At 45.0% G+C, this 6,000-nt stretch overlaps 1 protein-coding gene across 3 annotated transcripts in view; it reads left to right on the top strand.

Annotated features, from left to right (window-relative positions):
- Positions 1–1,712: 1,712 nt before the first annotated feature.
- Positions 1,713–6,000, top strand: part of CEP128 (centrosomal protein 128) — a 109,848-nt gene continuing 105,560 nt past the window's right edge. For 2 of the 3 annotated variants that reach the window (XM_082760814.1, XM_082760812.1), the window contains exon 1: positions 1,713–1,739. The gene's annotated coding sequence lies outside the window, so the exon portion shown is untranslated. Of the gene's footprint in view, positions 1,740–2,390; positions 2,518–6,000 lie in introns of those variants that run through there. The other variant, XM_082760813.1, reaches the window with a different exon arrangement.

The raw sequence follows: 6,000 nt of genomic DNA, 5'->3' as shown, positions 1-6,000 counted from the left end.
TTAAACAACTTCCTTAGAAATATGTCTGGTACAGTAGATTAATAATGTAGGTAAATCATTGATTTCTCACACATACTCTAAACTGAAGAGAAATTCTGTAGCAATCCTATTCACTTAGATTTAATATCTTTATTACAAAAGCAAACAAATAATTCATCATATTATTTTTCTCCTCTATAGATATCTTAAAATTAGTTCCTGGTTCCAGCCACATCCAGGACACACTCCTTACCCCTTCAACCACTCTGTGATTGCCCGAGAGACTACTGAGTCAGGAAAGTAAATATGCATATGGATGAATTCCAAAAGACTGTGAAGGAGCAAGCCCACTGCCAGGTGCAAAGGTGGGAGGATAGGAGAGCTTTCAGAGAGCTTGGGAAGTTTCAGGGCATGTTCCTCAGAGACCTCTATATGCAGCCTCATGAGATGAGACGAGAAGCAGAAGCTCTGACTCTTGCCCTGTATTTAGGCCTGCCAGCACAACTTGACCACGCTGCAGTTTGCTGAGCAAAGGCCTTGGCAATGGTCATGTGCTGAAAGCCAGGGATGACATTTCTTCACTAATTATTCACTAATGCTTCAGCTCACAGTGACGTGAGTTATACCATCCCATTTCTGTTCTATATCCCAGAGTAACTCACCTGCCTTCGGCTCAGGCAGCAGCAGGGGCCAGCAGCAATTGCCAGGGCTGTTGGTGGATGCTGCCAGTGTGTGGGGCCTGTCTCATTCCTGAAGTGTGCTGTAACTGTACAGCATGCAGTCCTGCCTGCTGCATTAAAGGCTTGTGGGGGAGCCAACAAACAGTCCTGCAAGTCAGGAACGACGCTAGCCGGTATGGATATCAGCCACACTTTATGACTGTGCTTAGAGGCTTGGGGTAGCTCCTTGGAGTGGATACCAAAGGCAGCATGGACATACGTTGGTTTAAAATCATATGTACCTTGGGCTTGAGTGCTTGCTTACAGGTGACTTGCAAACAAATTTTAAGACTTTAGGACTGTTGCAAGCTCCATCCAAGTTTCAGAGACACAGTCAAATGTTTCCTGTGATCATTCAAAACACACTTTCACTTTTCTCTCTTTAAGGCTTTTCAGCACTGTAATCTGTTTTTGCTCATTGTTACCGCACACACTGGTGGTAGATACAACATTCATGACCAGGGAGATGCCTGGCAGAAAGCAACAAGTTAGGAAAAGCTGTAGGAGAGAGACAGAGGTATCATCCTTGCCACAAACGCGTGCTGTTTGAGGTGGATCATCTAGGCGTCAGTCTCCTCACGCCCGTGGCGTGTGGCACATACACCTGCTTTGACAGGGCAACAGCTTTGGTTTCAGCACTTCTTGTTTATTTCACTATCATCTTTGGCAAATGTCAATGTTTGTAAACGTTAACGTGCATTTTGTAAAGGTGTATCTTTTACAAGCCTTTATAAACACCAGTCACGGCCTGTGAAGGGCCCCGCCCTCGGCTCTGCGCCGCGGCCTCTGAGGTGCCAACGGCCGGCGGGCAGGGCGGGGCCGTCCTTCAGTCACCACCCCTGCAGCCACCCGCCGGTCGGCTCTGCCGGCCGCGCCGCAAAGCCTCTTGGGAACTGAAGTCCTCCGCTATGCCTCCTCCATGGCCGACACCGGCCGCATGACTACACATCCCATGGAGCTTTGCGGGAGTGCCCGAGCTCCCGGAAGGCGGCTGCGGCCGCCGGTGGCAAGGCGGCTAGTTCAAGTTGCCATAGCGGCGAGGTGAGGGGAGGGGAGGGGAGGGGAGAGGAGGGGGTGCTGCGGGGCGGGGGCTGCGTGCCTGGGGAGGGCGGGGGGCTGCGTCGGGAGGGGAGGGATAAAGGGAAAGGGAGGGAGCCCCAGGGGGTCCCTCGGGGCTGGGGTGGGCTGTAGGGTTGGGGGTGGGTGGGCGCACGGCGCGGGGAGGCTGGCACGGCGATACCTGGGCGCGGAGGGGTCGCCCTCTGTGCCCGGGTGTGGGTCGGGCAGGGGCCGTGCCTGGAGGGTGGGTGCAGCGGTGGTCCCTGCAAGCGCGGCGGGGGGATGTGGCCGTGGTGTGTGGCCTGCCTGCCGCCTGCAAGCTGCTCGTGGCTCGAGCAGAAGTGCTGAATGGAGGGGGCTGTCCTGTGCCCTTCTGCAATGGCCGTAGGTTTTTTTTTTTTTTGTTAAGCTCAGCCTTAGCGATAAGGCTCCAAACGCGGCTTTAGCCACAGTTTCCTAGCGATGGAGTAGCGCGTGTGGAGATAAACAAATAAAACCCCTTGAGAACTGATCAGGCTGTGTGTACTGAGTTTGTCTTTTCCTCACTTGAGCTGGAGCAGTTGCTGTGGAGACTGTCAGCTGCCTTCGTGCTTGCTCTTATCAGGAACGTCTCCACGAAACAGAAACGCCTGTGTTCCAACAGGGAAGGCGGATGCTGAGCGTTGACGTTTTCCTTGGTGCAAAAGATGTTTTAATCTGTCTAGGTGGACTCAAAGTAACAATAAAAAACAAAAAAAGGCAACCAGTAATTCTCGGTCAGGTAGGCTTTATGATTGTGTGCTAAAATCGGTTTAGCGGTTTAGGAAAAGTGTTAATGCTCCTCTTTTTTTTTTATTTTTTATTTTTTTATTTTTTTTGTAAATTATAGCAAACGCTCATGCAGAATATTTCTACAAATTTATTCTTCTGTATGGTTTTATTTTTTTTTTTTAATCTAAAATAAAACTTCTGCAGTTCCTTTTAAAATGAGGATGTCACTTTATGTGAAGCGAGACTTCTCCAACTTATAAGTGCCTACAGTTCCTCTTAAGTTGCCCGCAGGAGCAAAGAGGAATTCTGCTCAACCATAAGTGGAAAGTTTTCTGCAAGTGCCCTTGTGTATAGCATTTCTTCTGTTTCCTTCACTCACTAGCCTGTCTTTCTACTTTGACCAGTACCTTAATGAGCTATTTTTGGCCAGCTGAAAACAAACATTGATATCTTCTGCTGTAAATCATCATTTCCTTCTTTATTTTTATTTTTCCTACAGTGTCATAACTTTTCTGTGCATTTCTTATGATTGAGATGCTTCTCAGAATTATGTTTTGAGTGCATCAGTCAACTATTGTTTTTCATTGTCTTTTTATCAGTGCCTATCTTTCCTCTGACATGAGTTGCCATATTCATCTACCTAGAGGTAAATGTAGCATTGTGTTCAGAGACTTGGTTGCTTTTGAGTTTGGGAAATTTTTAAGGATGTAGTTCCCATCAGCTGAGTTGCAATAACTGCCCTTTAGTGTTCTGCTGGCTTATAGCATTTCATCTTGAAATGAGTTAAAACACTTCTGACCATTTCAGTGTTCTGATGTGTACTTCATTTCTCTATCTACTAAGGTATACTTAAAAAGCACGTTTTTACTAATGTGAAACTGGTAATGTTGTAAATGATGTTATTTGGGGGCTTGTGGATCTAGAAGGAAATGTGACATGGTGGAAATAAGAGTTCAACGCAGACAAGCTGTATGAATTGCATAATGTTAAGGTTGCTTTTCTAAGTCTCATGGGGTACTGCTGTGCAATATTCTACATACAGAGTCGATCCAGCCTATGCTTTTCTGCATGGTTTGGGAGGAAAAGAGAATTTGCTTCCTGTGAAACTATTACTGCGGTTTTGAAGAATCTAATTTGCCAAAACAACTTTTATTATGACTTTGTAGTTGAGGAAAAAATATGACAGGCACAGACCATCAACCATTTGGTATGATCATTAAAATTAAACGTGTTTCAACTGTAAGTGTGATGGGTCAGGCAAAATATGCTGGTGCATAGGTACGTGAACAGGTAAAGGCTGGATTCATGTGGATTAATGTCTCAGGGTTGGATTCCTGTTCCGTCTTGGGACTGATCTTGTGTTTCGTTGTTAGTGTGACCACTAATTCCATCCCTCCTTTGCTTGGTGTCTTAAAAATATCTTCCAAAAATGCTTTGAAACTGAGAACCTTTGTTAAGCTTTGCGGAAGCTGTTGTTTATTGGGTTTTGAGTGCTTGTGCTGCTTCTTGTGCATGGCGGATGAGAACAGGAAGAGATGTTTAAGCCCAGAGAACTGACAGTGTTGTTATAGGGGAACTTAAAAATTACTCTAGAACAGGTGATGCCAGATCTGTTCAGGAGAAGTATTGTTTCATGCTTATCAGTGATACTTCTGGTTTGTGCCCTAGAATGGGGATCTCACTGATACCTACGTGAAGTTCCAGTAAAGACTGACAAGGAAAATAAAGCTTGTTATCGTGATTAACAAGACATAGTAAAAATGAAAATTAGTACACGTTGCTTTGGTACCAGTGGTTAATTCTTTTCTTTTTCTCTGCCCTTCAAAATTCTCCATGTTACCTTTTTGCTAATGCACAATGTTTGTGCTTCCTCAGCCACATTTAGGCTTCATTTCAGCTGATTGGAGTGAGAAGTTCTGGAGCAGTGAATGCTGATATAGGCAGGAAGAACAGGCTTTAGTGAGATAAGGGCAGAAAGGATGTGATAAATTCATCATTTCAGAAAAGAGTTGTAAGGAATATTGGTGTACTTGAGCACAAACTGATTATGTTGATTTACTCTTTCATGTCAAAAAGGTTTCTGTACAAGTCTGGCAGACAGAAATTTACATCATAAAAATGTAGTATACAACTCTGGAAAAACGTTGAGTGGCACATATATAAAATATATCATAGCAATTGAATCTAGTTCCACTGGGTGTGGTGGTTTTACTGTGCTGGTTTTACTGTGCTAGGCAGCTAAACACCACAACCACTCTCTCACTCCCCCTCCTTAGATGAGGAGGGGGAGTTAAACTTCTGCATTAATGGTTAGAAGAATGATACCTTTACTGTGGCTTTATTTATTTATTTTTTGTCTGCTACAGGACCAAAAGGAATTCAAAATTTTGCTGGCCTATTTCCTTTTCCCCAAAGTAGATTCAGACTTACTCTCCAAATATACGTGGTCAACACCAATCTTATTGACAGTGATTCTGTGACCTCTAGGCAAACTGCTGCAGTGCATAATAGTTTGAGCAAAAAAGTTCCATATAACTTCAAGTGGATTTTCTTTCCTTTGCCTTCTTTTAATGACACTGCATTGCCTTCTTCCGTAGTATCTCCAGTTCTCCTAAACTCCTTAAATACACTGGTTCTTAGACTTGCTTCCCACAATTAATTATCTGGAGTTACTGTCCTAGTTGAGCCCAGCTGGTCTGAATATAGCTTAGAAATTAGTGTGAGGCAAGGAGGAAATTCTGTTCTGCTAGGATAAAAAGACAATAGCTCAGCTGGAAGGGACCTACAAAGATCATTGAGTCCAACTGCCTTGCCTCCTGAGGGCTTCATCATCAATTTTCCTCTGCTCTCCTGATGTCTCCACTGTATGTTTTTCAGAGAGAATTTGTTTTGGGCTATGGTCTTAGCCTGGGTACTGAACACCTGGCTGTGATGAGGGTGCATCTATTAGTTTAATTCTGTCCTACTGGGCTCTGCTTCTTGCGTCTTGGCCACTGCTTCATGGTGTGAACAAGCATAATAACTGAGGAACAGTTGGTAGATCAGCTCCAAAAGTACATCCTGCTTCAAAAGTACATCCTGCTAATGAATGACAAACACCTCTCTTGTGAAGAAAGGTTTAGAGAGCTGGGCCTGTTCAGCCTGGAAAAGACCCAGGGGCGACCTTACGGCAGCTTTTCAATACTTAAAGGGGGCTTATGAAAAAGATGGAGAGCGACTTTTTGCTTGGGCAGATAATAAGAGGACAAGGGGGAATGGTTTTAAAGTAGAAGAGGGGGGATTTAGATGATAGGAGGAAATTCTTCACTTAGAGGGTGGTGAGGCGTGGGAACACATTGCCCAGAGAAGTTGTGGATGCTTGATCCCTGCAGGTGTTCAAGGCCAGGCTGGACGAGGCCCTGGGCGACCTGACCTAGTGGGTGGCATCCCTGCCAATGGCAGGGAGGTTGGAACTGGATGGTCTTCAAGGTGTCTTCCAACCCAAGCCATTCTG

The sequence above is a fragment of the Aythya marila genome, assembly GCF_965140915.1.
Source record: "Aythya marila genome assembly, chromosome: 5".
NCBI classification, from domain to species: Eukaryota; Metazoa; Chordata; class Aves; order Anseriformes; family Anatidae; genus Aythya; species Aythya marila.
The sequence above is the reverse complement of the archived record's forward strand: the minus strand, read 5'-3'. Positions and strand labels throughout refer to the sequence as shown.